This window comes from Cydia strobilella, chromosome 2, assembly GCF_947568885.1.
Source record: "Cydia strobilella chromosome 2, ilCydStro3.1, whole genome shotgun sequence".
NCBI lineage: Eukaryota > Metazoa > Arthropoda > Insecta > Lepidoptera > Tortricidae > Cydia > Cydia strobilella.
Window position 1 is genome coordinate 21,105,349 of NC_086042.1, and position 20,634 is coordinate 21,125,982.

At 38.2% G+C, this 20,634-nt stretch overlaps 1 protein-coding gene across 3 annotated transcripts in view; it reads right to left on the reverse strand.

The window, feature by feature from the left end:
* Positions 1–20,634, reverse strand: part of LOC134753828 (dorsal-ventral patterning tolloid-like protein 1) — a 166,211-nt gene that overhangs the window by 41,397 nt on the left and 104,180 nt on the right. The gene's annotated exons all lie outside the window — the stretch shown is intronic.

A 20,634-nucleotide genomic window follows, 5' to 3' on the forward strand; every position in this document is an offset into this window, starting at 1 on the left:
TCTATTAGCACGACTTCTTATCTCTAGGTTTATCAGATCAATTTTTTGAAAAAAGGCTTACTAAATTAGTAATGAATTTTTTTCTGATGGACGTTTAGGTAAACGCGTGTAAAGCACTGATTTTGATGCTCTTATTTGTAAATTTCGTAAAGTTTGGACTGCTAAAAATGGTAAATTTGTATTACACATATTCTGTACTCTAGGTTTATCAGATTACATTGTTGTTATATGACTTAAAGTTCGAGGAAATGAAAGTTAAACGAATTCAATTTTCTCCAGAAATGACCTCAAAACAAGTGACAATTTCTCCGAAAATCTACTTATTTTCGACGTAGATTGCATACTCAAATAATCTGCAATGTTTACTTAAACTGTTGCTGTACTTCATTTTATTTAAATTGCAACTTTTATTTTCTGACGATTTTTTAAAAACTTCCCCTTTTACTGGTATAACATCGGTGACACGCGCTCGCGGCCTCAGTCCCGCGCGGGAGTTGGTAGAGGCAGGACGTTTGTTGATCGGCTCCGCACGTTGCATCGACGACGACGAAGTTATTTATCATTGTGTGCGTCGCTCGCCGTGTAAAAAGTTATATTTGTTTGCGTGTTTGGCTGTACTGTGTGCGTGTAAACTGCGACCAGAAACTTTAATCCTTGGGTTGTAAGTACTTGTTTATTAACCGCCTTCAAAAAAAAGGAGGTTCTCAGTTTGATCCGTATGTTTGTATATATATGTATGTATGTATGTATGTTTGTTCGCGATTATCTCGCATTTGGCTGAACCGATTTTGATGCGGTTTTTAGAAAAGTGTTTGTTACATTCTGGAGAAGGTTTTAGTATACATAGAGCTGAGCTGATGCTGAACCCTGGCTGTACCTAGTGGAACGCAGGTTTAGTGCAACATAGGCACACGCTGTTTTGGTCTGTCTTGATGAGCAATTAGGAGAGCAGTACCCAAGATGGAGCTGATGCTGAACCCTGGCTGTACCTAGTGGAAATCAGGTTTCGTGCAACATAGGCACACGCTGTTTTGGTCTTCCGACACGTCTTGATGAGCACTTGGGAGAGCAGTACCCAAGATAGAGCTGATGCTGAACCCTGGCTGTACCTAATGGAACGCAGGTTTGGTGCAACATAGGCACACGCTGTTTTGGTCTTCCGACACGTCTTGATGAGCAATTAGGAGAGCAGTACCCAAGATGGAGCTGATGCTGAACCCTGGCTGTACCTAGTGGAACGCAGGTTTGGTGCAACATAGGCACACGTTGTTTTGGTCTTCCGACACGTCTTGATGAGCAATTAGGAGAGCAGTACCCAAGATGGAGCTGATGCTGAACCCTGGCTGTACCTAGTGGAAATCAGGTTTCGTGCAACATAGGCACACGCTGTTTTGGTTATTCGACACGTCTTGATGAGCAATTAGGAGAGCAGTACCCAAGATGGAGCTGATGCTGAACCCTGGCTGTACCTAGTGGATCTCAGGTTTCGTGCAACATAGGCACACGCTGTTTTGGTCTTCCGACACGTCTTGATGAGCAATTAGGAGAGCAGTACCCAAGATGGAGCTGATGCTGAACCCTGGCTGTACCTAGTGGAACTCAGGTTTCGTGCAACATAGGCACACGCTGTTTTGGTCCTCCGACACGTCTTGATGAGCAAATGGGAGAGCAGTACCCAAGATAGAGCTGATGATGAACCCTGGCTGTACTTAGTGGAACTCAGGTTCATTTATTGTTATCAGAACTTCCACCCCCTTTTAACCCCCAGTACCTACTGCATGTTAAACGTGTAGTAGCTCTGGTCAGGTGCCTGCTTCATCTGGCAGCCCTCCAGGTGTTCCAGGTCTTGAAGAACTTAACCTGCCTACAGCATACTCTACCAACTTCAGATTAAAAGAGTTTTACCCCTGATCCGATGCGTCCAGCAGCACTCCAGGTGTACGCCAATTCTTGGGATTACTTGCCAAGCGGACCCCAGCAGACTTCCATGAGCCGTGGCAAAAAGGTTGGGATAACGCGAGTAAGATGATTATATATATAAGATATTGCCTTAGTGCAAATCATTATCATCATGCTATATAATTTGTATGTATTATATGAATACATAGGTAAATTGTTAAGAGTAATAAACGATTATATCAAATTTACCGAAAGTTTTATTTTAACCTAATTAAAGTTATAGTGACGCATAATGTTGCGAAAGTATCAATATTGTTTAGGCGGTCGCGTTATTTCAAGCAGCGGCCGGCGTTCGGTTACTGTGTAAAAGTCGTATCTTCGCGCGTTTTCAAATCGACTACGGGCTCTTAGATCAAAACCTAAGTAATTAAGTCCGACTCACGCTTGACTGCAATTTCTAATAGATTTTCCTGTAATCTATAGATCTATTTTGTGTATTTTTTTCAAAATTTTAGACCCAGTAGTTTCGGAGATAAAGGGGGGGGGGAATTTTTTTGCCTATTTTCTTGAATAACTTCTAAATTGTTTATCCTAAAATTATAAAAAATATATATTTGAGATTCTCACAATAAGCTCTTTCATTTGATATATAACACGATATAGTTTAAAAAACTTTATTTTTTTAATTTTGTACCAAATTTCAACTTAATTGGTCCAGTAGTTTCGGAGAAAATAGACTGTGACAGACGGACAGACAGACAGACAGACGCACGAGTGATCCTATAAGGGTTCCGTTTTTGCCTTTTGAGGTACGGAACCCTAAAAACCTCAAATATAACACCTGCTTGCCAAGTTTCGCCCCTGTAGAGCGACTCTTCTTATTTGGAGGCATGATAATGCGACCTCATCGACGAAAGATGAGTAATAAATTGTTCGAAGAATTGGTGTTACTTAATTCCCAATTTGGGCAATTTGGTAGTTAGATAGTAATAGTTTAGTTACTACTAAACCAAACTATGCCAAAATCAGAATGTTTTGCAATCAATAATACAATACACTACATTTTATGTAACACATTAAATAAGCCCTAAAACAAAACAAACGTGATTTATTTCAAGAAATATTTTATCTTAAGAAAAGTATCTTGAAAATACGTATCTTGTATTTCAAATACCATTCATTCATTCATTTATTCCTTTATAAAACATAGTTTTACATGTTAAATTACAGTATTTCATATTTACAACTATTTATATCTAAGTTACATAGCAAAACACATCAGTATGTATATAATATTTGGTATAAGATAATTATGTCGGGTTATTATTTATAGCTTTAAATATTTCATTTCCAGAGCTATCTTGTATCTGATATTTTAGATACTTAATTTCCTAGTATCTTGTATTTTGTATTTTAGATACTTTTTATAGGGTACCTTGTACATCTCTGGATATTAACCGAAAATTATTCTAATTCTAAGCCTTACGAGAATATGAAGTGTTGAAAATTAAACTCGTCGAATAAGCGGTCATAACGAATCCACAGAATTTACTGTTGCCCTTTTGTAAACAGATGGCTCTAGAGTGGTAATATTTTATGCAAAGCAGCCAGTTGTTAGGTCCAATACAGATTCCAGTTTAAAGAGCGATTGTTTTCTCTATAATGCCACCGACATTTGTGTGAACCAAGGTCCGTTATAAATCAAATGGTCCGTAAAATAGGAAGTCAACATTATTATTTTTAAATTACTTTTGCACCTAACATTTGCGAGTATCAATCCGAAGCACATGAAAATTAGGTAGATACAAAACGGGTACAATCACGCTACTGCGTTTACTAAGAGCGCGAAAGCGGCCAATAGATATGAAATAGTAAAAATATGTGACGTTCCACGGCAAAAGGTACCTTATGGCCATAGCGCCATCCAATATTAATTGGAGCGGCGTTAAAAATAGCGTAAGCGCCAACAGCCATAAGGTACCTTTACCCATGGGACGTCACATACCTTTACTATTTCATATCTAGTGAATCTAATTCATTTCCCGAATCGCGCCGCATGTTATAATTAAGTAGGTTTACAACGTTAATTTCATTCATTACCTACATGTGAAGTGCTACACTGTCATCATAGAGTATATTGAATGCTGTCATCGCCTACGCCGAGTGGAGTCTGTAGCTCAGCTACGGCAGAGTATAATAGCAGCAGTGTTTCCTTCCAGCAGGGCTCCTTTTTTTGGGCGGTTTGCCCTTCGGGCATCTGAACACTAACAAACCTAACCTAACCTACGCTTTATTCCCCAGTGTAATGTTTTCACGGATATCACACTGAATCAATAGGTAGGTAGGTTAGGTTCATTAGGTAGCTTCAGATGCCCGAAGGGCAAACCGCTCAAAAATAGGAGCCCCGCGAAGCGGAGCTCCGTCTAGTTAATTTGAGTATTCCACATTTTTAGAATTCAACATTTTGAGATTCAACATTTTGGGAATCCAACATTTTGAGAATTCATCATTTTGAGAATTCAACATTTCGAGATTCAACATTTTGAGAATCCAACATTTCGAGAATCCAACATTATGAGAATTCAACATTATGTTCCTAAAGGAATAATTCAATGTTATTATGGATTAATATTAACATCAATAAATTGCTCTGATAATTAGCTTAAGATAATATATATATGTACATATTATTCACCATTCATAAGTGCTTGTTGCTAGGCCTACATGAATAAAGTATTTTTGAACTGAACTAAACTAAAACTATTATACATACATTACACGCGAAATAATCGTGGGTTTAAAAAAAGTTGCTAACCTTACTTATATAACTGCTTCATGAAATATTATAATTTGCGAAGTAGAAGAAAGAAGAACCTAATAAAATGAAAAAATATCTTAGAAAACACACCTTGCTTAGGCATAATAGCAGGACCATGTGGCATTGGCTGTTACAAAACGATGGGATAATGATGGAATTTATAGGTCCCATAAAGGGTAACATACAACGATAGCACCAACTCCTTACAGGTTACATAATACGGTTCAGAATGTATCCATTGTAGTATTATCCTTATTGTGAGGAGATTGATGGCAACGGGGCCGAGTTTACGACATGCTCAAGGCCTTACATTCCCATTGCTTAACGAGTCCAGGCCAGTCGATCGAACGGGAAATCGGTGTACTTGATTCATAACAATCATAACAACTAAACTACCTGCATTCGAGTTGCTTGCACTCGGTGGGCGATTGGGATCACCCCTCATAGTTACTGGACGCCCAAGGATACACGCTACATATATACTATACGCTAAATTAGGATTTACGGTGCATACTGCTGTTTATCTTTCGGAACTACAACTATTCCACTCTCTTTGACTTGAAGCTGTAGGTACCTACTTAAATAGGCAAAGGCGCTTTAAACTGGTGTTGCCTGAAATAGAGGCATAGATAATTAAGCGACAGTCTTTGATAAACCATTCAATAGGTACCTATTATTATGATCTAATATGTACATATCTCACCTTACTTATAAATTTATTATACAAAAAACATCCTTTTAAGGTGTGAACTGGGGTGTGGGGGAAATCAGCTTCTTAGCCGAAACTGAATTCCTGAAGTTAATACTGTTTAAGTTAAGGTTTAAAGTCATGTTTGGTATCATTTTCAACTAAATCAAAGATGTAGACTATCCCTAATTTCATCTAAATCGGTTCAGAGGTTATTGATTCCCCATATAAACTTCCACTGCACTTTTCACACCCTCAAAAGATGATTTTGGTTATAAAAACTATCCTATGTCCTGTCCCAGGACTTGAACTATTTCTATATCAAATTTCAACGAAATCGATTCAGCGGTTTAAGCGTCAAGAGGAGTTTAAAAAAAGTTTTTTTTTTTAATTTTGTTTTTACTTCGGAATAGTTTCAATGTGATACCATAAATGGATTCAGCACCCCCGATTTATAAGAAAACGATACGAAACACGGCCTATCAGATTCACTGACGCAGATATCAAGATAAAATTGAGAGCCCTAAATAAGCTTTCAAGAGCGGATATTTAAAAAACTATTCAAGATATCGAAAAACTTGACTAAATGAGACTTGTAACAAATTAAATTACCTTCAATAAATCATTATCATTTGTCTTTTTTTTTAAAGTGGCCATGTCGCTAAGATGCATAGTTTCCGAGATATAATCGAAAAAGTGTGGGCGTGTAATCTTTACGCGCGATTTAAGTAAAACTTCCAAAACGAAAAAATGGGACCTTCAAATCCCCCCCTCTCTCCCCTGGCTCAAGGGCTACGGTCGGGGACTTTTGATATGTTCACCTCCTAACTAGTCCAAACAAAGTTACAGAGTCAAAAATTGTGTTCCAAGCATTTCCCTCTATTACTTTTTTTGAGCATTCATTTCTTTATTAGGACTTGATTTTGACTGAAGGACGCAAGTCGATAGCATATATATCTATTACTTATAATATAACTGGTAGGTTTAGTCAATTATAGCTGAAAAAATCTACGTCTCAGTATGGATTTCTATTCTTTTTATTTGTGTAATTAATTTTGACATTACCGATGGTGTAATGTCTAATATAAATGTATTTTTGCATGCATTGTACTATGTTTTTATCTGCAAATAAACGATTGATTGATTGATTGATTGGTACTTATTTATTACATATCGATATTTAGTCGTATTTAGTACTTAAAGTAAATGGATTATTTCTTCAACAATCACAAATTAATCTTATCATTATTTAAAATCAATCATCCGCCCTTGACTAAAATACAACGCAACATAGGGTCGGCAACCTCTGGAGTTGCAGGCGTTCATAGGCTACGGTGACTGCTTACCATCAGGCGGGCCGTATGCTTGTTTGCCACCGACGTGATTGATCAGATATACCTAGTATACCAACCCTCTTCAGTCTTTTTGTCATTTCATCCCATAAGCAGATTACAGCATTAAATTCCCTAAATTATGTAGGTAGCTACTATTAACGTGCGCGGCAGAATAGCGGTAAAATGATAAATTTGATTTATCACTACGCCGGTGAGCGTCGTAATAAAATCAAGAATTATTCCAATATCCTACCGAGCACAAGCGAGGCGAAGGCTCAGGAGTATAAGTTACAGTCTTTTAGTATGACTGAATGATACTAAGAGCTTATTATTAGGACAATGGCTTTTTGCTCTTTATTTAAATGCAACCACCATTATGATTTACCCAGTTCAGAAAAAAACGTATAAAAATAAAAAGCTCACTTCCGAATTATCTTAGAATTGAATTTAGGTATTAAATGAGAAAGACTTAGAAGGTTCAAGTTGTAATAACAGGCCATTAATAACGGTAACGGTAGCCAAGCAGTCATCGTGAACTCAGACGGGGACATATTCTTCTTCTTTCGTGACGAGGTTCCTTAAGCAAAGGATGCCCAGAAAGCAGCGGTGCTGACAGCCCTGACCGCCGCGGCCCTCAAATAAGATTCCGAACAGGAAATTATATAATATTATACCTAAAATCGTATATCTTTCTGTAGCAGGCTAAAAATACGGTTTAAATCACAGTTCTAAACCCGATTGGAGCGGAAAATGAACCTGGATTCTTTCATTCATTCGTTCTTTCCGGCTGTAACACTCAGTGATCTGGAGTGGTTTTGTGCTCTACTACTTGTTTTGTTTTCCATTCAGTTTTACTGAACTGGAAATGTTCAGAGTCGTAGACGTTCTTTAGGAACTTATTGAATGGAAATGGGGAATTTTTAATTACGTACGAGATGTTTGATCGCTAGTTCAATCTTTACCCACAAACGATTACAAAAATATGTGAAGGCTGTTTCTTTTAGCAAATTACAAAATCCTCTCAACATTACGTTTTTCCAAAGATAGAGACTCAATTATACGAGTACATCTAGACGCTTATTCAAGTTTTAATATTATATTTACGTGCGTCTACTCACTCTCGTTTTAGGTATCTGCTCGCAATAATGGATCGTGTTACAAGTTACAGACAAATAACAATTTATTTAAATCTGAATAGGTATTTACGCCTCATAATATTTATTTCAAATTGGTTTTCATAACGTTACAAAACATAGTGTAAACTGCCATACTGCAAGCATCTCACGAATGGCACCTGAAACCAGGCAGGCAAAAATAGGTGGCAGGTTTACTCTAATCGAGTTCCACTAGTAACCCGTGGGGAGTGGCGAGTGCGGAGTGAACGGTAATCACTCGCGACGCGAGCGCACTCGCGCGGAGTACACTTGCGTCGAGGACTGCGCCACGGCCGATCTGTTTACAAAAAACGTAGGTACTACCAACGAGTAATTTTACCCATCGATTATTTTATATAGTTATATGCTCGTAGACTAAGTTTAATGACATGAGTAGCAATGTGCAAGTAGTAAAACATTCTCAAAAATTCCTAAGTTCCTGGAAACTCACTTAAAAAGTTCCCGTTCAGATTAGGGATTATTAGGTACCTCCTGAATGTTTTTAACTGTTGACGACTGTTTCATTTAACATTTTGGGCATTCATTGGCGATTATTTCAAGTGTCCTAAAAATCGAAACTAACTACAACTGTAAGGTTTGGCAATAAACGTGCAGAAAAAAATACCGAGAACCTGTCATGGGAAATGGGAACTGCATTTTTTGAAAATTCTCTGGCACATTGCTAGACATGAGTAGTTAAATCGATAATTCGGATAATTGCAATCAATCTGTGGCAGGTGTCCGTACGAAAGTTAAAAGTTTGGTATGACACGACTCAAGGTCGTATCAAAACAAGATCAAAACCATTAATGCTTGATCTACCGTTTGCCACGCTTCCGTTGGTCGCGCTTTGTTATAAACGCGTGGCAAACGGTAGATCGAGCATTAATGTTAGAAATAATACTGCCCCGCCACAGCACAGCTATTATCGACAGGAAAGTCAGTTCGATCTTGGAATTTATTGCCCGAGGATACGGAGGCCGATTCTGATTTCACTGTTTTATAAGGTTTGATCTTGTTTAGGCATCTCATGCTCACCAATAAGTGCGAATGAGGTGTCTAATGACACAACTCCAATTTCGTTTCGCTAGCACCAATCAGCGTGAGCGATTGTCAACTTCGTATATATAAACAAGATCAAACCCTTAAAAAATGTTCAATCATAAACGGCCTCACGGTAAACAAGTAGAAAATTACCTTGCTTGCAGTTGCAGGCTGTTTTAGTTTCGCTAGTAGCCGCTGGCGCTAGCAGCTGCAAGCTGGTTTTGGTATACTGTTAATCTTAATGTTTTTCTTTTTTTTTTCTTGTATATTTGTTTTTTATTTTTGTTTGTGTTCTTAATGATTTATCTGTACTTATATATTTTTTGGTTTGTTTGTGTTCTTAATCATTCCTTTTGTGTATTTATGTAATGTTTTATTTTAATATGTATCTTTATGTGTTATCTGTCGTGGCATCACCGAATAGCCAGCGCTGGTCTTCGGTAGGGCGGAAGACCAGCGCTGGCTTTATAGCCAGGCATTATACTGAGTTGGTAGTACCATTTCGTGAGGCACACTTAATGATTTCTTTTTTCTTGCTGTTGTCGTCTGTACATGTTCGTACATGTGTTGTGATCGTCATGAATAATCTTTTATCTTAGTGATGCGCTGATGCGGCGCACAAGGTCGAGCATTGTCGCGCATCTTTTGTCTAGCGGCCTCGGTTAATGGGTCAACAGCCCTCGCGATTAGCGCCGTGCTTGTGTCAATGTCGATGGTCCGCGATACTGACACGCTCGTCTTCTCGGCAGGCAGTATGCTGAGGTTACCAACATCCTTTGCACACCAATCTGCCATATATTCAACAAGCATATAAAAACAGAAACATTTCCTAGTCAACTCAAAAATGCTAAAGTAGTTCCAGTACATAAGAAACAAATTAAGAATTACAGGCCCATCTCATTACTCTCAGTAATCGCGAAAATATTTAAAAATGCCTAGCAGACCGGATAGAAAAATATATGAATGACAACTACTATATATCAACAAAACAATTCGGATTTCTGAAAGGCAAAGACACCAATCACAGCTATTACTAGGCTAAAGTCAGAGATAATAAATCATCTTAATCGTGACATAAAATGTGCAGGAATATTTTTTGACTTAAGCAAAGCTTTTGAGCCCCCTGTAACTTCTAAAATAAGAGAATGATGAAACAAAAAAAAATATATGATGTACATTACCATGCAAACTTCCACCGAAAATTGGTTTGAACTAGATCTAGTAAGTAGTTTTTTTTTAATACGTCATAAATCGTAAACCGCAATTTACCTTTCATTCAATATAAAAGTGGGGCTCCCATACAACAGACGTGTTTTTTTTTGCGTTTTTTTGCGTAATGGTACGGAACCCTTAGTGCGCGAGTCCGACTCGTACTTGGCCGGGTTTTTTTTTTTGCGGAAATGCGATTTTTTCCAGGAAGGCACACATTTTCCAAGATAGCTGCGGTTCCTCGAGGTCCCCAAATGTACCCCGCTACACTGTAGCAATCATCGCTCACTCCAAATAACAATCAACGGAACGAATCAACTTTGCTACAATACAATACACCACATAAGTAATGTTAACCTAACCTTACCTAATCTGTTGAATGCAGATTGGTGAGTTTTTGAACCCATAAAGGATGACTCACGTTAGACCGGGACGTGTCCGGGTCGGAGCTTCCGGCGCTTTGTTTTCTATGGAAGGCATCACGTGATCACCTGTCATGTCATAGAAAAGTAAGCGCCGGAAGCTCCGGTCCGGACACGGCCCGGTCTAACGTGAGTCATCCTTAAAGCCGCATTTATTACTTTCAATCTATTTATGAAACTCAAAATTGTTTCGTGCTCGGCAGGTTGTGCTAAAGCGAAATCAGATTGTGTACTTACGTTATTAGCGCCACGAATAAATAGATTTTTCATATATTTGAACTCTATTTTGCGCTAAGGTACGACGACATGTTACTAGTAGTTAATAACTACGAAATTAACTGCCTGTTTTTTTATTAAAAATGTTTTACTAATGCATTTTTTTTTACATAATCATTCAAGCCTTAAATCACGCTATATTTTTTTATTGGTAGCTGATGTGTATGTAAGCCAGTGTAAGCCTCTTTACATCCCATTCTGTCATTCGAATATATTGGTCCTGACGAAGCTCTGTTCAACGTAAGATAATACCTATCTTTAAAACTTTAATTATCAAAGCTAACGATTGTCAGGTGTACCTTTACCTACCTACTGTTGTCTTTGACCCTATAGTATAGGAGGATGTATTATTTATTAAAACTCGAACAAGGCTAGGCGCGAGTTCTTATTGAGTACACTTATTATTTTGCCACATAGCACAATCGGTATAGGTATTGCCGTCTGTTGTACATTCACGTGACTAGTAGTCTAGTTCGCAATATCTCGTTGTTAGCACAATCGGATTAAGTCTCACCTCGAAATCCTTCCAAAGATATGAAATTTGGTATGTATGTTAATTAAAGGTCTCTTTTTCATGTGCACATTTTGACATTTGGGGACCTCGAGGAATCGCAGCATTCGCAGCCATCTTGGAAAATGTGTACCATCCTGGAGAAATTTGCGTTTTGCTCTAAATATACGTTTTCTATGAAAATATGGTGTAAGGCAACATTAAAGCTTCATAAATTCTACACGAAAAAGTCCTATTTATCTTTGCGGAAAAAATACATCTTGTTATATAAAATAATAGCTGAATCCAGATTTAGCGCTTATACACTTTCAGGGGATATTCTCTTAATATGAAACTTGGAGAAATATGAATTTCACTTTTGTATATACATTTGTACACGTTCTACCCCAATATCAACATTTTACACGACTGCGACTTAAACAGAAAGTAGGGTTATGGGTTTAAATACTGAAAATCAGTAAATTCTGTAGCTCAGGATACATGACGGATTTTTTAAAATGACATATCGGTAGATTTCTCTTGACCTTCACAACCTGTTTACACCTGTTTTATTAAAGAAAAATCAATACAGCCGCCTTGAGAGGACGCCGATTAGTAAATCACATTTTTACTTCTATCGCCCTAACTATTGAGTGGATTTCAATAAAATAGACATCAGTAGATCCATAATTAGTACACGAGTGCTATTCAATACAAATTTACTAAAATAAATGGAGGAAAAATGTTTAGGACTTAAAAATGTGACTGCAATAACAGATTTTAGGTCTTATATAAATGGGGTTTAAACAATAGTGACAGTAATGAAATTTGACACCTACAATTTCAGGGATCCCTGTTTGCGTGTCATAAAATTGGAGCTTCGGCGACCACGGGGATCAAACGCCATCTTGAAAAGTATAAGCTTTTTTTGGTTTTTCTGTTTTTCTCGGAATATCTGGGTTTAAAAGTGCTCGTCGGGCCACGTAAAATGAAGAGTTCCGCACCTTCATGCGATATAAAAACACCATACAAACAAAAAGAGCGGATATGCGCTACGCTTATGTACGTCCTCCTTCTAATATGATGAGAAGTTTTTTGGAACAAACTTACTCAATCGATCATGTTCAGAATATTTTTTTATAGAAAGTATGTATTTGTATTTAATTTCTAAATAGTTTTTTGCATGTAAATAAAGAGTATTAAACTTCTAAATAATTTTTATTATTGATTGAGGCGCGACACGAGCAGAGGACAAACGGGAACATGGACTTGGACATCCTTTTCGCCGCTGGAAGATGACGTCGTGTCAGTTGCCGGGAACCACTGGACCCGCCTACGCCTGGCCTAAAACAGGAACGACTGGCATGAGATGGAGGAGGCCTTCTTCCAGAAATGGATAATCCCCGCGTAATAAACTAATTGTTTACTACCTAATTTTAGTTCTTAATTTTGTTTTTTATTTTTATACGTTAAATAAGTTGATAATTTTGTAAACTTTTTAAGGGAATAAAGGTTTTTTTTTATATATTTTTTTTTTTATATTATTTTTATTTTAGACTTTCGGAGCGATTATTTTCAAAAGTATCCAACTATTCAAAAATTTTCACTTTTAGTTAAGTACATGTATTTACGGCGGAATAATAGATGTAGCTAAAATAAATGTCATACAATAAATAAATAAATATATGGGGACAATCTTACACAGATCGACCTAGCCCCAGACTTAGCAATATTTGTACTATGGGTATTAGGCGAGGATATACATATTTATATTGATAAATTAATAGATAACATCCAACTCAGGAACAAATATTCGTGAAACAAACACAAATAAACCCTTACCGGGATTCGGATCCGGAACCTCCAACTTCATAAGTAGGGTCACTACCGACTATGCTAGAAGGCCGTCAAAAAGTCCTCCACGATTGGGTCTGTGGTATACGTCATACATGACGTCTTTTTCAGTTTGTACCAGTGAAATAAATAAATTAAATAATAAATATTATAGGACATTCTTACACAGATTGACTAAGTCCCACGGTAAGCCCATGGAGGCTTGTGTTGTGGGTACTCTAACAACGATATATATAATATATAAATACTTAAATACCTAGAAAACACCCATGACTCAGGAATCAGGAACAAATATCTGTGCTCATCATACAAATAAATGCCCTTACCGGGATTCGAACCCAGGACCATCAGCTTCACAGGCAGGGTCACTACCCACTAGGCCAGACCGGTCGTCAGACAGTCAACATCATTAACGTTTCTCAAATAGATTCCAGAGCGAAGATACGAGTATAAAAGAGAAGAGATGGTAAGTGCGAAATCTCTTGTATTGAGTCGATGCAAGGATTGTATCCCAAAGCCCTTTGAGGAGCACCGCATCCATCTTATGAATATTTCAGGGTAAGGGCGGGCATTGACAACGCTCAAGAGCCCACTGAGCCACTGACAGTGAGATAGGGTACATATAACTAGTACCTATTACACTACATACTCTGCTATTCACCTATCTTACAACTTCTGCAAATGATGTAATAGATATCAAATCTAAAGTAGTGTTTCTTATCAAAATATTTTAATAGGTACAACGCATCTTCATCAATTTGACCAGCGGCGGTAGCACGGTCGCATTTTTATCGCTTGTCACTTGTCACCATGCCTGTCACGTTCTAACTAGTACATAAGTGCGAAAGTGACAGGCGATAAAAATGGTCTTAAAGTAGGTACAAAATTGTTCTACATATTACACCTTTCGCGATAGTTACTCATGAAATAAAACTATGAAAACGGGTTATATCGCGTATATTGAATTTATAATACATCCCGACGTTTCGAACCCTTTACAGCGTTCGTGGTCAACGGGTGACTGAGGAAAAGCTACAAGGTGCAAAAATACCCACATACAAAAAATAATGAACCATCATAAACTATAAACTTTAAGGCTGGTTGTACATGCAAAATCAGTTTATAAGGCTAGTTATACAATACAACAATTTTCAAGTAAAGCTATATATATATACGCGATAAAGCTACGCCCTCTCCAACCCTACACCTCTGGCCCGAGAAGATTTAAATTCAATATACGCGATATAATCCGTTTTCATAGTTTCTTTCTTTTCTTGATGGACTTGAGGGCGGTGTTGCCCGTAGCCAAGGTCACGTAAAAGGGTAGGAACAAAATAAATGCTCTTAGAGCACGACGCTGTTCGGTGGTTGTTGTAGTTGTCTCGTAAAACCGATAGCTGGATTTTACGAGAAGCACGTGGACTACCGGCCGTTGACTCCAAAATGGTGGTTAAACACGCTTTGAGATTAATTCTCCATTCACTGCACACTACCACATTAGATTATTGTATAATAAAGCTATCGATATTACACTTTAAACAATATTAATGAGCAAAAAACAAAGGAATTAATCACGAGGCTACTATCAAGATGGCGTTCGAACCGGAAGTCCATTCTTTTCATAGTTTTATTTAATGAATGAATGTTCAAATTGTATTTAGGTATAAACATCGTGAATGCTTATCCTTACCTACACAATAAGTTCCAAATTGTATTTAGGTATAAACATCGTGAATGCTTATCCTTACCTACACAATAAGTTCCTGCGCCCCAGATACCGAAGTTTCTAATTACACCGAAGTCAGCAATCTCCATACCAATCCCGATCCTGCTAATTGACCCAAGCCCTTTATAGATATTTGAGGTAAACAACAGAAGCTCCAAAGATCATACGCAAACCTAAAGTTCCCAAACAGTTAGGAAGGGTATGCAAATCGAGTGTAGGTATGTTTGAGAGGTTAACAATTACGCGGTGTAGGTATGTAGCTATTACATGTTTCCTTTAGAAAATAGTAAATTGTAACCTACAAATTATACATGCCGAGATCGTTGTACGCTTTCACTAAGCTGAAAACATATTAATTAAGTATACATTTGTCATCAGAAATAACATAAGTAGGATCCCTGACGTCGTGGCGTTTCAAGCGGAAAAGCCTAATAAACATGATAAAATGTATAAAAACAATTTGCAAGGACTAGTGTAAAATGGCGTATTACGCAGGAACTCTTATTAAGTGTGATCGTATTAAGCGGGTTCGATCGTAATAGATATGTTAAAAATCCTACTAGAATATCATTAATTCATCAGAAAGGATGAATGACACTTTAATTTTCAAAATGATTAAAGTGAGCTTTTGTTCTTGGATTGTAACATGCAAAACAGAATATCATCGCTTTCCAATTCGTATAAAAATCAAAGTAGTACTTCAAGAGTTTGTCGATTTCAAGGCACAAACAAGGAATCAGATACTTATGCGCAAGAAGCCACTCGGTAATATAGGGTCTGTATTGTTTTCCATATAGTTTTAAGTCATAATCTATTGTTTGTCCACATTTTCGTTAGTCATAATTTGGTTTTTCTCAGAAACGCGTAAGTTTTCAGGATTGCCATAAAACAAACCTAACCTAACCTAACCTGAGGAAAATCCTAATAAGTTAACGGTTTCAGAATTATGACTAATGATAATATTACAATAATTACATTATGACTTCAATAATTATGTCAAACAAAGGGACCCCCGGTAATATAATATATAGCATTAGGAACAGATCTCATCGAAATATGTAGGTACTTGAACGTCCGGTTGAATAAACGCAAGCCATGTCGTCTATCTGCCTTATTGGATTTGGGAGTCCCTCATCCGTTATTTTGACATTTATTTCTCGTTTTGGCTGAAATAAACACTAACCAAAAATTTAAGCAAGAGGATATACAGTATTTCCCTAGTCCATTGGACAAAGCAGAAATGTACATATGCATTAGGGTATTTATTTAGAACCAGTATACAAAGTCTCATAACAACCGGTGTAGCTGTTACGAAGAAATTAACAAATTACGATTTTTTACTTTGGAGCAGCCTGTATTTAATAGCTCCTGAGGTGTAACCTCCTTCGACCTTTTTGATAAACTTTTTTATTTATAAAAATAAGAATAAGAAAATATTTATTGCCACACAAAAAAAGAGAGTTTACAGAAATAAATTAAAAATAACATTAACAATTTACAGATTGTGGATTTTGTCGTTTTGGTTTGGTATGACACTTATTTGTACGCATTTCCTTAATCTGATGACTACAAATTCAACGCCCGATTTTCACATTGTAACCGTCAGATTAAGGAAATGCGTATAAATAGTTGTCAGATTTAGTAACAGCACAATTATAGCATTAATTTGGACTAAAATGACCAAATCTGCTTAACGATTTGTTGAGTCCTCCACCAACCCCCTACCAACCAACAACTCAACATAGATGGCTAAAAGTGGTGAAGGTAGACTCCACGGGGCGGGGTAGCAAGATATCACTCATATCTTAATCTGACGTGCTCAATAACTACAAAATTCCCCTCTTGGGCTCCCAAAAAATTCAAAAAATACTGAACTTGCTAGAAACAAGGCGGCCACGCTAAATACAAAGTTTTATTCCCTCTGACAGAAAATTTAAGAGCCGTTTGAGAAACTTTTTATTGGATAATCCACTGTATTCCATAAAGGAGTTTTATGAAATCACTAATTAGATTTATTTAAATAGTACTTTGCTGACATCGGAATTGTAAGGTTTATTGTAATTTACTTATTTGTTAGTTTAATGGTGACCCTAATTTCTGTGACATAAGTGCTCAATTTTGTTTATTTATTTTATAGAGTTAATAACGAACCATTCCTGGCGAATTTATTTTCTAGATAATTGTTTAATTTATTGAATGTTTTTTAATCTATTATGTAGAATTTAACGAAACTGCTGACATACTATTGTAATTTAATAATTTTGAATGTACCTATAATTTTGATTGTCTCTGTTATTTTTCATATTCAATTATTCATAATGTAAAAAACAGACAATCACAATATAAATTCCTAAGAATCTACCATGTGTAATTTTAAGTGCAATTGTATATTGTGAGATAAATAAATCATATCATATCATATCATATCATATTGTAAAGATAGTATAGTCGATCATTGCTGTTAAAAGTTGATGAATGAAGAACGCTGGCCCAGCCGGCAGGAGCCGACAAGCGGCTTGAGTGTTAATTACTTAGGTACCTGCGCACGACGCTGATGTCGCTGGTCTAGCGAATAGCACTCTCATTATCATTATTATTAAGGATATTCTCCTCTGCTGAGTGAGTCTCTTGTCTGTTTGGATTATACGATGTTTTTCGTCTCCTCCGTACAATATAAACGCGAGTTTGGGGTAAACCCGGTCATAAAAGGTCTTCACAAGCTATTCGATTTAGTCATACGATTACAAAACGCCCAAAAAATGGCATAAAAACATGGTACTCTAATTTAAGAAAAACAATAAGACACTTCTGAAGAGCACATGTCATTAATTAAGCTTTTCAAAGTCATAACGAAAAGTCTCGCGTCTCGCGCGTAAGTTAGACGACTTCTAACTTATACATTTCGGCGAATGATTTGCCAGATTTTCTATCGCGATTTCGTGGTTGGCTCCATTGTAAAAGTTGTTCAGTGTGACCTACATATTCACCCCTCAGAGTATGGTCAGACATAACAAACTTTACTTATACTTAGGTACTTTATTACAAACAAAATAAAGTACGTATCACCTGATCATCACCTACAGTCAAGGGCATAAATATATATGCATTTGATTCCCAAAGTTTCAAAAATATGTGTACGCTCTTCCTCCTCCTTGCGTCGTATTCCTCAGTATTAAGGGTCGTGACCTCCCTTTTGAATCACTTTCTCTCTTACGATCTTTCTCCATCTGCTTCTGTCTTTGGCGATGTGGAGAGCCATGTGGACTGTGGAGTCAAGAGCGGTGCGGATCTGGTGGGACCAACGTATTGGACTGCGTCCCCTCCCAGGCCTTTTCCCTTCCACTTTGCCGGTCACAAAAAGCTTTTCGAGGTTGCCACCGTCTTTTCTTGCAATGTGACCGAAGTATTCAAGGACTCTGCGTAGACATTCGCATGACAGCCGCGACGAGATTCTGAGTTCACGCAATATGGAGACGTTAGTCCGGAATGCTGTCCAGGGGATACGGAGCATCTTTCTCCAGCACCACATCTCAAAGGCGTCAATGCGCTTGCGGTCAGCAGCCTTCAATGTCCACGTCTCAGCGCCATACGAAAAGATCGAGAAGACTAGAGTCCGTACAAGTTTGGTTTTGGTTTTTACGGAAATGCTGCGATCTTTCCAGATACTTCCAAGCTGAGACATGGCGCTCTTCGCCATGCCAATTCTCCTGAGCACTTCCTTCTCACACGAACCATTGTTGCTGATGTTGGAGCCTAGGTAAACAAAATTGTCCACCTGTCTGGAGGCACAACGTCCCAGTGAGTTCCAACTTCCCAGTTCTATCGACCACCATGACCTTGGTTTTGGACCTGTTTACGGAAAGTCCCATCTCCTTGCTAACCCGCTCCATTCGGTTTAGAAGTGCAGCCATTTCCGAGTCATTTGCTGCTAGAAGAGTAGTGTCATCGGCATAGCGCAAGTTGGTGATTTTTACACTACCAACTGCGATGCCTCCCTCCCAGTTCTCGCAGGTCCGTCTCATAATTTGCTCTCCATAGGCGTTGAACAGAATGGGCGATAAAATGCATCCCTGGCGTACTCCTTGGTGAAATTTAAAGGGTATTGAGGTTGTTTTATCGACTCTTACGACTCCTTGGCTCGAGCCATACAGGGTGCGAAGTAGGGCGAGATGATGTGGTACTCCAAGATCTTGTAGGACTCTCCATAAGCAACTCCAGTTGACACAGTCAAACGCCTTGCTGTAGTCGACAAAACACATTATCACTGGCGTATCAAACTCGTATGCCTTTTCAACGAGTTGCCTGACATTGAGAACTTGCTCCCGAGTGCCCTTGCCCTTCACAAAACCCGCTTGCTCCTGCGGAATTTGCCAATCCAGGTAGTAGCGGATGCGATTGTTAATAATATGGAGCAAGACTTTGCTGGCATGAGAGATGAGGGACAAGGTTCGATAATTGCCGCAGTTCTTGGTTGACCCTTTCTTGTGCAGCGGTAGGATAACAGATTCCGACCAGTCCTGCGGCCAATCACCGTATTGCCAGACATGTGAACAAATCTTGAAGAGTGTCGCTACACCCAAATCCCCCATAACTCTAAGCAACTCTGCTGTTATTTGGTTGCTTCCTGGCGCCTTCTTCTTCTTGACGCAGAGCTTGCTTTCTGTAGAGCAGTAGATATTTCGGAGCGAAGGATCATGGGTTCCAACTCTAGCTCCTGCCAGTCCGGGATAGTTCCAGGCGTTGAATGGGCATCTGCGTACAACTGCTCACAGTAGGCACACCATCTTTCGGCAATGCTGTCGAGCTCGTGTAGTACAGTGCCATCGGCATCTTCTATGACCCACGATTTAGCTTTGGACTGCTTGGAAAGGGCTCTAACTTTCTTAAAGAGGTCTGCAGTTTGTAGCTTGTTCGAATGTCTCTCAATGTCGCTGCAGATCCCCTCAATGTAGTTGTTCCTGTCGTGACTGGCCTGGATAGCTCTGCTAAGCTCGGAGTTAAGTATTCAGCCATTACTGCACGATCTTGCAGACCCCTAGTTTTTAAGTCTTTCCTACGCTGAATGAGCTCCCACGAATAATCGGAGATCCAGCATTTTTTCTTCTGCTCTGGCTTCTTCTTCTTAGAGATCTGGTCCAGCGCATCATTGATATGACCCTTCAGGTGTTTCCACTGTATGTCAGCGTTGGCGTGACCCGTACGCTCTTACACCTTAGACAATAAAGTCGTGTTCACATATTTTTGAGCCATTTGTCTGGATCGATATTTTTGCCTTCGACTGTACATCCATCGTTAAATGCACTTTTCATAAACAACATATCGGATTAATATAAAATGTGTAAGTATAATATGTGAAACAATCTTAGTGAAAAAGAGTGTAGTTAGTCCTTTTCACGAAATATTTAAGCAAGGTAAAAAACCGCATCAACGGTATATAAACTTACTTACTTAATATATAGGAGGGTGGCAGAGATTGATCGGCGTGTCGCCGAGTATGACGCGGTATATACGCCGACCACGGCATAAAGCCTTTTTGTCCACAAAGCTTTTCTAACACGCATATATTCGGCCAAGCTACACGGATTTTAGGGCTCGTATTTACAAACATCCATTTTAAATATCTTCGTTGCAAAACGATTCTCAGCGAATTAAACAAATCGCTACCTAATAGAGTAGAGCGATAATAAGAAGGCAAGCGGGTCGAGGATCATAACAAGTTA